The 13,863-nt window shown below is 47.2% G+C and overlaps 1 pseudogene across 1 annotated transcript in view; it reads right to left on the bottom strand.

Moving 5' to 3' along the window:
* LOC149452327 (matrin-3-like) overlaps positions 1–13,863 on the bottom strand; it is a 106,228-nt pseudogene that overhangs the window by 49,130 nt on the left and 43,235 nt on the right. The window contains exon 7 of the transcript XR_016314891.1: positions 563–688. The product of XR_016314891.1 is annotated as a matrin-3-like (transcript). The remainder of the gene's footprint in view (positions 1–562; positions 689–13,863) is intronic.

Here is a 13,863-nt window from a genome sequence, read left to right as displayed (position 1 = left end):
TGACCCGGCGGCGGGGACCCGCTGCTGACACCCGCGGGACAGGTAGGGCGGGCGCGTGCCTCGCGCACGCCCCCTGCCTGTTTTGTAGGCACACGTTTTAAAACGTGCTTTTGCCTACGAGCGCCGCCCTGCCACCGTTTATATGCGGTGGCTGGGCGGCATGTGGTTAAGGAGATTCACCCTCCCTATCTGCCGTGTTTACCATTATCGTTCAAAGTAAAACAAAGTCACAAATTCTAGGTTATCCTCAGAAAAGTAATAGAGGGGAAATCTTCAAATCGGGCCACTAGTTCTGATGACCTGAGGGGCCCCAAGGGATTCCAATCTCTTAATTTTACAGGTATTTTTTCTCACTTTCTGCTATGGGTAAGGACCAAGAAGTGAAGGTAAATCTCTTGGAACGCAAAAAAAACAAAACAAAACAAAACAAAAAAACAGGGGTTATAACCCCCCCCCTTCGCTTTATCCAAAATGCAGAAACAGGTTTTGCCTATATTTCTACTTTAGGACACCAATTTGTTGATCTACAATCACAAATTAAATCAAAAGAACTAACACACACCTTAATCCGCTTATATTTTTGTGACAGGTGTACTTGGACCAGCTTGCCAAACACTAAAGCTGGATTATTACTGTAGTAATCAACAATGGCATGAGCTTCTGCTGGAGTGGACATTTCAATGAAAGCCTGTTGAAAGAAAAGGGATTATAAAACACTGAAGAAAACTAAAATGTACTAACGTGTTACTGCTCTATAGCAAAGACTGCTTACACGTTGATTCCCAAAGCGTAGCTGGAGGCACAGAGTAAGTCAATACCAAGAGCTGTGATCTACAATACACATTCCACAAATCTTACACCGATCACACTGATGGGGGGGAGTGCATATTCTAAAAAATTGTAGGATGCATCAGATTCCTGAACTGTAGCTAGAAGGCCTAAGCTGGCCATACACACTGTTGGCTGGCTGAAAAAAATCTAATTAATTCCTCTATCCACGTTATACAGTGCAAATGGGAGAATCTCTCACTTGTATTCTGATAGGCACTGCAGGTGGCTGTGAGAATACCCAAACTGCATCTGATTGGTTGTGGTCCCTGTATGGGCAAAAATTTTCAGTCCAGCTCCTTCGAGGCACGAGAGGAGGAGGGGGGTGGCAGGGCCACGCACACCGAGAATTTGGTCTTGTTTATCAGCAACCAGACAAAATTCACACAGTGACTGGCCAGCTTTAGTTGCTACTGAGTTTTCATGGAATGCTAGGGTGCTCATAAATGTGTGTGCAAGAAAGAGGTCTTGACAGTTACCCAAGCAATAAAAGCAATACACTACTAGTACAGAAAAATACTTCTTGATCTGCCTGAAGTCCAGTGAGGGGGATGGGGGGGGTTGGTTGACCTGTAGGGGGAGAACGCTTGCTATCTGCTGTGCTGAATTTTGAGCAACTTTGCCAAAGTTAGGAGCTTGTCGCATTTCTTGCAGATCGACATGTATGTTTCTGTACCTGCAGCATTTTTAAAGGGAAAACATGAGAAACTGTGCAAAAAATGGCAAGATGTGTGGAAAGGGTGGAACATTGCTCTTCAAACCATAGGCTTGAATGATTAACTGATGAATCTGCTTAGAAGTAGTTGATTTGGATGCCGCCTATCCTCTCCTGGGATCTTTCGGTAAAATAAACAAGGAAACCGTTGTTCTAATCTGCGCTGTCATTTTCAAAAAGACCCTTATTGCCTGAACTACATTGCCACCAAAAACAGAACCGTTCAAGTTAGCAGAACTAACCGAATCTCCCTGATAGGTTCAAATTGTGGTTTCTGAAAAACTGCCAAGACCAAGTTCAAGTCCCATGGACACAGAAGGAACAGTATGCATCACTCCCTGTAAAAAAAAGTATGAACTAAAGAGTGAGAAGCAATCGGTCTTTGGAAGAAAAAAAGCCAAGGGTGAAACCTGACCCTTAATAGTACCAACTTCTTTTCTATTCCTGATTGCATAAAAGACAAATTTCTCCCAATCAAATATTTCTGGGGTTGCCAATTTCAACCCTCACATCAAGAAATATATGCCTTCCAAGTTCTATCATAAATATTTCTAGAAACCAGCTTTCTAGCGTTCAACATTGTGTGGATAATGGAGTCTGACACTTCCCATCTTTCAAGATTAGGGTCTCAACAGCCATGCTGTCAAATTCAGCGTCCTTAAAGCTGGGTGCAATATAGGTCCTTGAGACAGCAGGTCTGACCGATATGGCAGAGGCCATGGATCGCCCACTGCTAGCCTGACAATGCTCGCATACCAACATCTCCTGGGCCAGGCTGGTGCCACTAATATCACCAGAATTACCCCATCTTGAAGTAGCTGAATCGGGGGAAAGGCATAGATTAGGGAAAACTGATCCTACAGTATCACCAAGGCATCCAACCCCCCCCCCCCCAACTTTGCCAGATTGGCAAGAACACCTTGGGATGCAGAGCCCATTCCCCCAGAAACAACCGCCGTCGACTGTAGTAGACCACATGACAATTCTCTATTGGAATGAATACTGCTGACAGAACTGGAACATGCCCTTCTGCCCAAGCCAGAATGTGAGCTACCTCCTCCTGAGTCCTCGGCTCTTGGTACTGCCTTTGTGGTTGATGTATGCCACTGCTATAGCATTGTCGGACTGCACCCTGACTGGCCAACAATGAAGCCTGGTCGTCCAATATCTCAGGGCAAGCCGCACTGCCCGAAGCTCCAGGATATTGATAGGAAGGATCTTCTTCTGCGGCGACCACGTCTCCTGGACTGTGGTCCCTTTTGGAACAGCCCCCCAACCTGAGAGACTGGCATTGGTTATTACCAGATTCCAAATCACTGGTGGGAAAGATCTAACCCAGATGTGTCAAATACAAGGCCCGTGGGCCGAATCGTAGCCCTAGCATCCAGGGATTCTTTTCAGCTGGAACGTGGCAGGAGGTACATTCCGCCACCTCCAGCTCCTATCCTCTTCTCCCCACTCACCACTGTCACTTCTAAATGAAGAAGCCTTCTTTGTTTACAATGACAGCTTTCCTCTCACAGATCCCTGCCTACTCTGCCCTCACAGCAGGGACTAAAAAGATGCACATGCAAGTGTACATGGGGCATCACGTGGTAAGCTGCACTGTGATCCCCTATTGCACAGATGCCAAACCAATGATCTCTCCGCAAGGGAGAAGAGAGAGAGGCAGAGCTGTCTACACTGCCGAGCTGGGAAGGGTAGGTGAGATGCAAGAAAACTTTTGGGGGGGCAAGAGACAAGGACTGTGGAGGACGCAGTGTGCAGAGGCGAGGGATGGGTACATTTATATAGTCTTACAGATAAAACTGGCCCTTTGAGGGCAGCCATAATGTTGATGTTGTCCGCAATTAAATGGAGTTCGAAGCCCCTGGTCTAAGCTTTTCCAAATTCCAAGCTTCAATCCAATTCAAGCTTTGCAGAAGATTCCTCTGCAAAGGCCTTGAGTGGAGCTGTGTATACGGCACTGCCTTGACTGAGGATACCATCTTCCCCATTAGCCTCAAATTACAACCAAGAATGTAAATATATTTTATTGGAATTTTATGTGATAGACCAATACAAAGTGGCACATACAGGTGAAACTCAAAAAATTTGAATATCGTGCAAAAGTTCATTTATTTCAATAATGCAACTTAAAGGTGAAACTAATATATGAGATAGATGCATTACATGCAAAGCAAGATAGTTCAAGCCGTGATTTGTCATAATTGTGATGAATATGGCTTACAGCTCATGAAAACCCCAAATCCACAATCTCAGAAAATTAGAATATTGTGAAAAGGTGCAATATTCTAGGCTCAACGTGTCCCACTCTAATCAGCTAATTAAGCCATAACACCTGCAAAGGGTTCCTGAGCATTTAAATGGTCTCTCAGTCTGGTTCAGTAGGAATCACAATCATGGGAAACACTGCTGACCTGACAGTTGTGCAGAAAACCATCATTGACACCCTCCATAATGAGAGAAAGCCTCAAAAGGTCATTGCAAAAGAAGTTGGATGTTCCCAAAGTGATGTATCAAAGCACATTAATAGAAAGTTATGTGGAAGGGAAAAGTGTGGAAGAAAAAGGTGCACAAGCAGCAGGGATGAACGTAGCCTGGAGAGGATTGTCAGGAAAAAGCCATTCAAAAGTGTTGGGGACTTTCATAAGGAGTGGACTGAGGCTGGAGTCAGTGCATCAAGAGCCACCACACACGGACGGATCCTGGACATGGGCTTCAAATGTCATATTCCTCTTGTCAAGCCACTCCTGATCAACAAACGTCAGAAGCGTCTTACCTGGGCTAAAGAAAAACAGACCTGGTCTGTTGCTCAGTGGTCCAAAGTCCTCTTTTCTGATGAGAGCAACTTTTGCATCTCATTTGGAAACCAAGGACCAGAGTATGGAGGAAGAATGGAGAGGCACACACTGCAAGATGCTTGAAGTCCAGCGTGAAGTTTCCAGTGTCTTTGTTGATTTGGCGAGCCATGTCATCTGCTGGTGTTGGTCCACTGTGCTTCATTAAGTCCAGGGTCAACGCAGCCGTCTACCAGGAGATTTTGTAGCACTTCATGCTTCCTTCCGCACATGAGCTTTATGGGGATGCTGACATTTTGCAGCAGGACTTGGCACCTGCCCACACTGCCAAAAGCACCAAAACCTGGTTCAATGACCATGGGATTACTGTGCTTGATTGGCCAGCAAACTCGCCTGACCTGAACCCCATAGAGAATCTATGGGTCATTGCCAAGAGAAAGATGAGACATGAGACCGAACAATGCAGAAGAGCTGAAGGCCGCTATTGAAGCATCCTGGTCTTCCATAACACCTCAACAGTACCACAGGCCGATAGCTTCCATGCCACGCCGCATTGAAGCAGTAATTGCTGCAATAGGGGCCCAAACCAAGTACTGAGTACATATGCATGCTTATGCTTTTCAGAGGTCCGATATTGTTCTATGTACAATCCTTGTTTTATTGATTGCATGTAATATTCTAATTTTCTAAGATTGTGGATTTGGGGTTTTCATGAGCTGTAAGCCATAATCATCACAATTATGACAAATCACGGCTTGAACTATCTTGCTTTGCATGTAATGAGTCTCTCTCATATATTAGTTTCACCTTTTAAGTTGCATTACTGAAATAAATGAACTTTTGCACGATATTCTAATTTTTCGAGTTTCACCTGTAATAAATTGTGAAGTGGAAGGAAAATAAGTGGTTGTCAAATTTTTTTTACAGTAAATATCTGAAAAGTGTGGCGTGTATTTGTATTCAGCCCCTTGTACTCTGATACCCCTAACTAAAATCTAGTGGAACCAATTGTAAATTAGTAAATAGAGTCCAACTGTGTGTAATTTTATCGCAGTATAAATACAGCTATTCTCTGAATCCCTCAGAGGTTTGTTAGAGAACATTAGTGAACAAACAGCATCATGAAGGACAAGAAAAAACACCAGCTAGGTCAGGGATAAAGTTGTGGAGAAGTTTAAAGCAGGGTAATGTTATATAAAAAAAAAAAACAACAAAGCTTTGAACATCTCATGGAGCACTGTTCAATCCAGCATCCGAAAATGAAGAGTATGACACAGCTGCAAACTTACCAATACATGGCCGTCCACCTAAACTGACATGCCGGGCAAGGACAACATTAATCAGAGATGCAGCCAAGAGGCCCATAGTAACTCTGGAGAAGCTGCAGAGATCCCCAGCTCAGGTGGGAGAATCTGTCCACAGGACAACTATTAGTCACACACTTCACAAATCTGGCCTTTATGGAAGAGTGGCAAGAAGAAAGCCATTGTTGTAAGAAAGCCATGAGAAGTCCCGCTTGCAGTTTGCAAGAAGCCATGTGGAGGACACAGCAAACGTGGAAGAAGGTGCTCTGGTCAGATGAGACGAAAATTGAACTTTTTTGGCAGAAAAACAAAACGCTATGTGTGGTGGAAAACTAACACTGCACATCACCCTGAGCACACCATCCCCGCCATGAAACATAGTGGTGGCAGCATCATGTTGTGGGGATGCTTTTCTTCAGCAGGGACAGGAAAGTTGGTCAGAGTTGATGGGAAGATGGATGGAGCCAAATACAGGGCAATCTTAGAAGAAAGCCTGTTAGAATCTGTAAAATACTTGAGACTGGGGCGGACAATGACCCTAAACATACAGCCATAGCTACAATGGAATGGTTTAGATCAAAGCATATTCATGTGTTAGAATGGCCCAGTCAAGTGCAGACCTTAATCCATTTGAGAATCTGTGGCAAAACTTGAAAACTGCTCTTCACACTCTCCATCCAATCTGACAGAGCTTGAGCTTTGCAAAGAAAAATGGGCAAAAAATGTCACTCTCTAGATGTGCAAAGCTGGTAGAGACATAACCAGAAAGCTCTGCTATAATTGCAGCAAAAAGTGGTTCTGCAAAGTACAATAATAAGAAGGATCTTATGCGCTCATGCGCACACTCCCAGAAGTTGTGTGTCTGTGTCACATGCACTGGGAGCACTCCCACTCTCAGATCTCTACAACATAATCATATATAATCAGACACCTACATCTGCAGTCCAACATCAAGGCTAGGGGCGACACAGGAAGTACAAAAGACTCAGAAGAGCTCAGAATTTCTGACAACAGTGGCCAGGACGCATGGAGGAATGAGGAATTGGAGTTATGCTTAGTTTGACCTACGTGATGTGGGTCAACATGTGGAGGTGAGCATGCATGCCTGGTGGTGGATATCACAGTACACCAAAGGGGAAGATTCACGGAATTACATATTGTGGATTTACCATCATTACAGACTGTCACTGTCAGGGATCCCGGGCGCTCGGCGGTGCGCGCATGCGCAGATCGCTGATCCGTCCGAGCCAGCGAGCACAGAGTCCTCAACGAACTAGCGATCGCGGCCGCACCAATGGGAGAACAGGGCGCTCTTTTTAAACCTGCCCTGTGCATCTCCAAATTGCCGAAGGTCTTGTTCCTGTTCCTGTTAGTACGTTTCCTTGTTGCCAAACTCTGCCCGTTCTGATTTATGCTGACCCTCTCCTGCTCTGACCCCGGCTCGTCCCTGACCATTCTTCTGCCTGTAGTTACTGTTATTTTGGACCCTCTGTTACTGAACCCAGCGTGTGACCTGACTACTCTTTGCCTGCTGCTTGGTACCGCACCTGTCCCCACTGTTACCGACCCAGCTAGTCTGACCTCGCTCACCCCTAGCAGTCATCCATCCATCCCACTCGGATCGGGACCTGTCGTCCCCTTCACAACAGGCTCATCCCGGGCACATACCCTCAGCGGGACCCCTCTACCACCTCCAGGGATGCCCAGGGGCGCAACCTGGTACCAGTCTTGCACCAAGTCCATCCCCACCATCAGGGGCTCTGGTGAAAAGGCAGACTGGGACTTAGACTCCGCGTCCTGGGAAACCCCGTGCTGTGGACCACTAGAGATCCCGCTGGGTGGAGCCTGACAGTACCTTGCAGCCATGACTGAGCCTGGAAGGGGAACTTCCCCTCTGGATGACATCTGTCAACAGATGGAGACCCTTACACAAGGAGTTAGGGTTCTACAGGAGGGTTATACGGAATTGGACGGTCGCATGCAGACCTTAGCTACACCTACCAGGGGGTCTGGGGAACCCACTAGGGAGACACCGGGGGTGTTACCAGTTCCAGAACCCAGTGTCCCCACACCAGAACGTTTTTTTGGAGACCGAAGTAGATTCAGGGCCTTTCGTAGCTCCTGTCAGCTATACTTTAACCTCCAGCCTCGGACCTTTTTCTCCAAATCGGTGATGGTAGGGTTCATCATTTCCCTACTACAGGGTGAACCCCAAGACTGGGCCCACCGGCTCTTAGAGAATCGAGACCCACTGTTGAGGTCGGTGACAGCATTTTTTGAGGCTATGGCACTCTTGTATGACGACCCTCTGCGCACAGCAACGGCCGAGAGGGCCCTATATACACTCAGGCAGGGTCACTAGACAGTGGAGGACTATGTCGCCGAATTCAGGCGTTGGTGTAGTGACAGCCAATGGAACGAGGCGGCCCTGCACCACCAGTTCCGCATAGGGTTAGCTGAGTCACTGCAGGACGAATTGGCCCGAATAGACATACCTAGTACTTTGGAGGCCTTAATAGCTTTGACTATTCAAATTGACCGCCGGTTGCGGGAGCGCAGGCAGGAAAGGTGCAACCAAGGACAGGGACCAACTGGAACACCCCCTCATGCTTTAACCCAGTTGCAGCAGGCAAGCCAGAATCAGGATGCTATGGATACACCCAAGTCCGGGCCATCGAGAAGGATACGGCCGACACTTACACCTGAGGAACGCCAGAGGCATCTGGCCAACCATCTCTGCCTCTACTGTGGGGGAGCAGGCCATGTGGTATGTACCTGTCCAGCCAAGAGGGGTAAGTGTTCCGCTGTTTTCTCTACGGTCACTTCTAACAGTATGGGCAACACTAGTTATCTAGCGGTACCTGTGTCACTTCAGCTGCCTGGGAGAACGGTGGTGACCACAGCTATTGTGGACTCTGAGGCGTTTAGTTGCTTCATAGATTTGGACTTTGCAGTTCAGCAACAAATCCCCCTACAGACAAAAGAGGTGAGATTGAATATTTTTCTAGCAGATGGATCCCGTATTAAGTCAGGGGTGGTGGACCACGAAACCCCACCTATCCGTACTACCGTATCGACCCATCATCAAGAACTCCTTCGGTTAGACGCCATAGCATCCCCATTATTCCAAATTATTTTGGGGCTCCCGTGGTTACGAGCCCACAATCCCCAGGTGGACTGGAAGACGGGTTCTATCCAGTTCCTCTCTACATACTGCCAGCAGCATTGCCTCCCTAAGACCTCCCCGATTCCGGAGGCCTTGTTGTGTCTAGAGACAGATGCGGAGCTGGCGCAAGTCATTCCTTCAGCCTTCCATAGTTTTTTGGATGTGTTTAGCAAGCGGGGGGCGGACACTCTTCCCCCGCACCGAGCTTATGACTGCCCAATTGATCTCCTCCCAGGGTTGGAAATCCCATTTGGGCGGATATTCCCCTTATCCGAACGGGAATTAGGGGTGCTAAAAGAATATATCGATGAAAACCTCCATAAGGGGTTTATTAGACCCTCCACGTCACCAGCCGGGGCAGGCATTTTCTTTGTGGAAAAAAAGGACAAGTCCTTCCGGCCCTGCGTAGATTACCGGGACTTGAATAAGGTCACAGTAAAGAACCGCTACCCGCTACCACTAGTCCCCGAACTTTTTCAGAGGCTGAAGTCAGCATCTGTCTTCACTAAACTAGACTTGAGAGGTGCCTATAATTTAGTCCGTATCAGAGAGGGGGACGAGTGGAAAACAGCATTCCGTACCAGATTCGGACACTTTGAATATTTGGTTATGCCCTTCGGCCTATGCAACGCTCCAGCCACCTTCCAGCATTTCATAAACGATGTGTTCAGGGACTACCTGGATATCTTCGTCGTTGTGTACCTAGACGATATCCTAATCTTTTCCCCAACCTTGGAGGACCATAGAGGTCACGTGAGGCGCGTGTTAGAACGGCTCCGCCAACACAGCTTATATGCCAAGGAAGACGAGTGCTGTTTTGAACAGCGTAGTATTTCTTTTCTGGGTCTAACCATCTCTACCACGGGAATAGCCATGGATCCCCAAAAAGTTTCGGCCATCTTAGATTGGCCAGCACCCACCGATAAAAAAGCGGTCCAACGCTTTATCGGCTTCGCAAATTTTTATAGAAAGTTCATAAAGAACTTTTCGGGCCTAGTGTCCCCTATCACCCAGCTGACTAGGCAGGGAGTTCGCTTCAAGTGGACACCTGAGGCACAGAGGGCATTCGAAGCCTTAAAAGTGTTTAGTGTTTACGGCAGCTCCTATTTTGAGCCACCCTGATCCATGGAGGTGGACGCATCAGAGAATGCGGCCGGGAAGATCCTGTCCCAGAGAAAGGGCATCAAGGAGCTTATGCACCCGGTGGCCTTCTTCTCCAGGAAACTAACTCCTGCCGAAAGGAATTATGATATCGGGGATCGGGAACTCTTGGCGATCAAGGTGGCACTAGAGGAATGGAGATACTTGTTAGAGGGGGCGGTACACCCAATATTGATTTTCACGGACCACAAGAACCTAGAATATTTGAAAACAGCTAAACGTCTAAGGCCACGTCAAGCCAGATGGGCACTGCTCTTTTCACGGTTCTTTTTCCACATCACCTATAGGCCAGGGTTAAAGAATACGAAACCAGACGCGCTCTCCCGCATGCTTGGGGATCCCGAAGAGAGTCCCAAGCCAGACACTATCCTGTCCCCAGGGAATTTCCTAGTCCTCCAATCGGAGCTCCGTTCTAAATTGCAGACCGCGTCCGTAGGAATGCAAGGTCTACCCGGTGTCCCCTTACTGAATAGGGAGGGACTTCTCTGGAAGGAGGATCAGATTGTGGTCCCTGAGGAAGCCCGTACGTTAGTATTAGGATACTGCCACGATCACCCGCTGGCCGGACACTTTGGGGTACGTAAGACCTTGGAGCTGCTGCAGCGTACTTTCTGGTGGCCTAATATGGCCAGGGAGTGCGAAGCTTACGTAAAGACCTGTCCCGTTTGTCAGAGAAACAAACCCACTAGGAATAAGGCTTGGGGTCTCTTGCGTCCATTACCAATACCTGATAGACCATGGACAATGATTTCTATTGACTTTATTGTGGAACTCCCACCCTCTCAGGACCACACAGCAATCTTCGTGATTGTAGACCGCCTGTCCAAGATGGCCCATTTTGTACCTCTAAAAGACACACCTACGGCCCTTGAGACAGCACAAGTTTTTATTAAGGAAGTGGTAAGACTCCACGGAATTCCCAGGGATATTGTATCTGACAGAGGGGTTCAGTTTACATCTAGGTTCTGGAAAGCTCTATGTGAAACCCTGGGAATTAAACTATCATTCTCCTCAGCTTACCACCCACAGACCAATGGCCAGACGGAGCGTATGAACCAGACCCTAGAGCAGTACCTCAGGTGCTATACCACCTTCCTCCAAAATGACTGGTTTACTCTTCTGCCACTTGCGGAATTCGCATATAACAATGCGAGTCATTCTGCTACTAGACAGTCCCCGTTTTTCGCAAATTATGGGTTCCACCCTGTATTCCTGCCAAATCTGATCCCGGAGGTCGCAGTCCTGGCCACGCAGGATATGTTGAACTTTTTGTCGTCTAATAACAAGGTATTGCAGGAAGCGATGGCAAAGGCCCAGGGTGACAATAAGAGGGCATTTGATAGGAAAAGAAGAGGGGAATTAAGTTTGCAGCCGGAGGACCAGGTTTGTTTGTCCACCGCAAATTTAAAAATGTACTGCCCTTCGAAGAAATTGGCTCCCAAATTCCTGGGTCCTTTTCGGGTCAAACATAAGATCAATGAGGTAGCATACGAGCTCGCACTGCCTGAGTCTATGAATGTTCATCCGGTCTTCCACGTGTCCCTATTGAAACCAGCAACTCCAGACCCCTTCCCGGATCGAAGGTCTAAACCACCGGAGGCAGTAAACGTGGATGGAATTTGAAGTTGAAGCTATCTTAGATTGTAGGAAAAGGGGAGGCCAAACTCAGTTTCTGGTTAAATGGAAGGGATATGGGGCGGAGGAAAATTCGTGGGAGCCGGCCCAAAATGTGCACGCCCCAAAACTTGTGCAGGAATTTTTTCAGAACCAGCCGTTAAGAAGGGGTCGGTTGGGCATCCGGAGGCTGCCCGTAGGGGGGGGCAATGTCAGGGATCCCAGGCGCTCGGCGGTGCGCGCATGCGCAGATCGCCAATCCGTCCGAGCCGGAGAGCACAGAGTTCTCGGCGACCGCGGCGGCGGCCGCGCATGCGCACTAGCAATCGCGGACGCACCAATGGGAGAACAGGGCGCTCTATTTAAACCTGCCCTGTGCATCTCCAAATTGCCACAAGGTCTTGTTCCTGTTCCTACGTTTCCTTGTTGCCAAACTCTGCCCGTTCTGATTTATGCTGACCCTCTCCTGCTCTGACCCCGGCTCGTCCCTGACCATTCTTTTGCCTGTAGTATCTGTTATTTTGGACCCTCTGTTACTGAACCCGGCTTGTGACCTGACTACTGTTTGCCTGCTACTTGGTACCGCACCTGTCCCCACTGTTACCGACCCAGCTAGTCTGACCTCGCTCACCCCTAGCAGTCATCCATCCATCCCGCTCGGATCGGGACCTGTCGTCCCCTTCACAGCAGGCTCATCCCAGGCACATACCCTCAGCGGAACCCCTCTACCACCGCCGGGGGTGCCCAGGGGCGCGACCTGGTTCCAGTCTTGCAACAAGTCCATCCCCACCATCAGGGGCTCTGGTGAAAAGGCAGACTGGGACTTAGACTCCGCGTCCTGGGAAACCCCGTGCTGTGGACCACTAGAGATCCCGCTGGGCGGAGCCTGACAGTCACTTGTATGAACTTTATTATTGCCATTTCACTTTTCAGTCACTTTGTTTATTATTTATTCATGTATGATTTAATGTCACGTTTGTTGCCTCATCTGTAGTTTTTTTTACACCCCCTGGCAGGGGGTCAGCCAGGTGTTTATTTTAATTCCTTTGTGTCACTTTATTTTTAGTGTCACTTTACATCATGGTTAGTAGGTCTTATCCTTTATTAGGAAACGGGATAGATTATCTATTGATTCCCTGAAGAGTATTCATCTTACGGTTTGATTAAGGCTCTGTCGGAGGTTTAATTTTTACTAATTTATGTATTTCTCACACAGCGAGTTACAGTGCAGCACTATTTACTTGGTTCTACCAAGTATTGACTTGGGGGGCTAAATACAAATACACACAACACATTTCAGATATTTGTTCATTCTGTGGGACTTTTCGTATAGCGAAAAATTAGTAAACCGAAACGCCGTTTCCCATAGGAATGCATTGAAAACCAATTAATCTGTTCCTAAAGGTCAGAAAAAAGTAATGCAGCTAAAATGCCACATGAGTTATTTTTTCAACTCGTGCTGTATTTTAGTAGTGACTGACGATCGTAACATCAGATCCCAGCCCTTCTCACCAAACTCATGACCGAAGGACTAGCCAATCTAAAACCGCGCTGTCATGTGCGCAACAATGTCACGCCCAGCTATACCCTGCACACAGATTTTCCAGCTAATGGACCACAGTCTGTGTACCGGCAGCCTGGAAGCGATTGTTACTGGGTCAGGTTAATTACGCAATTAACCCTTCACACTGCCACCACCTCCTTTTTGTACAGAGAAAGAGGAAACACGGCAATATCAGCAATAACACTATGATGGTTGCAATAATCGTCTCTATACCACTGTTACCCCAGGCAAGTTATACAGAAGGTTACACACACATAGTAGCGCTCTTCAGCGGCAGGAATTCATAAGTTGCATTAAAGAGCTTTAGAAACAGTTCAACACTTTCAGAAAGAAAGATTACAAATAGGTCAAAAGGGTGCAATAAAAGTATTTACAGAAACAGATGTAGCCAATATATATATATAAATATACAGAGAACAATAGAACAGCAAAAGAGAAAACAGCGAGTTTAAAGGGTTAAAGTACTTGCCAATCAGCCTTGGTTTAAGCAGTTTCAAGTCTTATGAGCTCAAAAAAGATTTGTCTTGCACGGTCAGTTTCAGTGTTAAAACGGGAGACTCTTCTTTCTCTATCACACATTCCAAGCATAACAGCCTTTTTTCTAGCAAATCCACAGGGTGTCTCCTTACAACAGAGAACCAACTGCCTTATTTGGGGAGGGATGTTGGGTGGAGACCTAAGTTATAACCAGAAACTCTCATAGCTTATAT

The sequence above is a fragment of the Staurois parvus genome, unplaced genomic scaffold (assembly GCF_062004578.1).
Source record: "Staurois parvus isolate SC_StPar_1 unplaced genomic scaffold, SC_StPar_1.0 ptg000479l, whole genome shotgun sequence".
Classification (NCBI taxonomy): Eukaryota; Metazoa; Chordata; class Amphibia; order Anura; family Ranidae; genus Staurois; species Staurois parvus.
The sequence above is the reverse complement of the archived record's forward strand: the minus strand, read 5'-3'. Positions and strand labels throughout refer to the sequence as shown.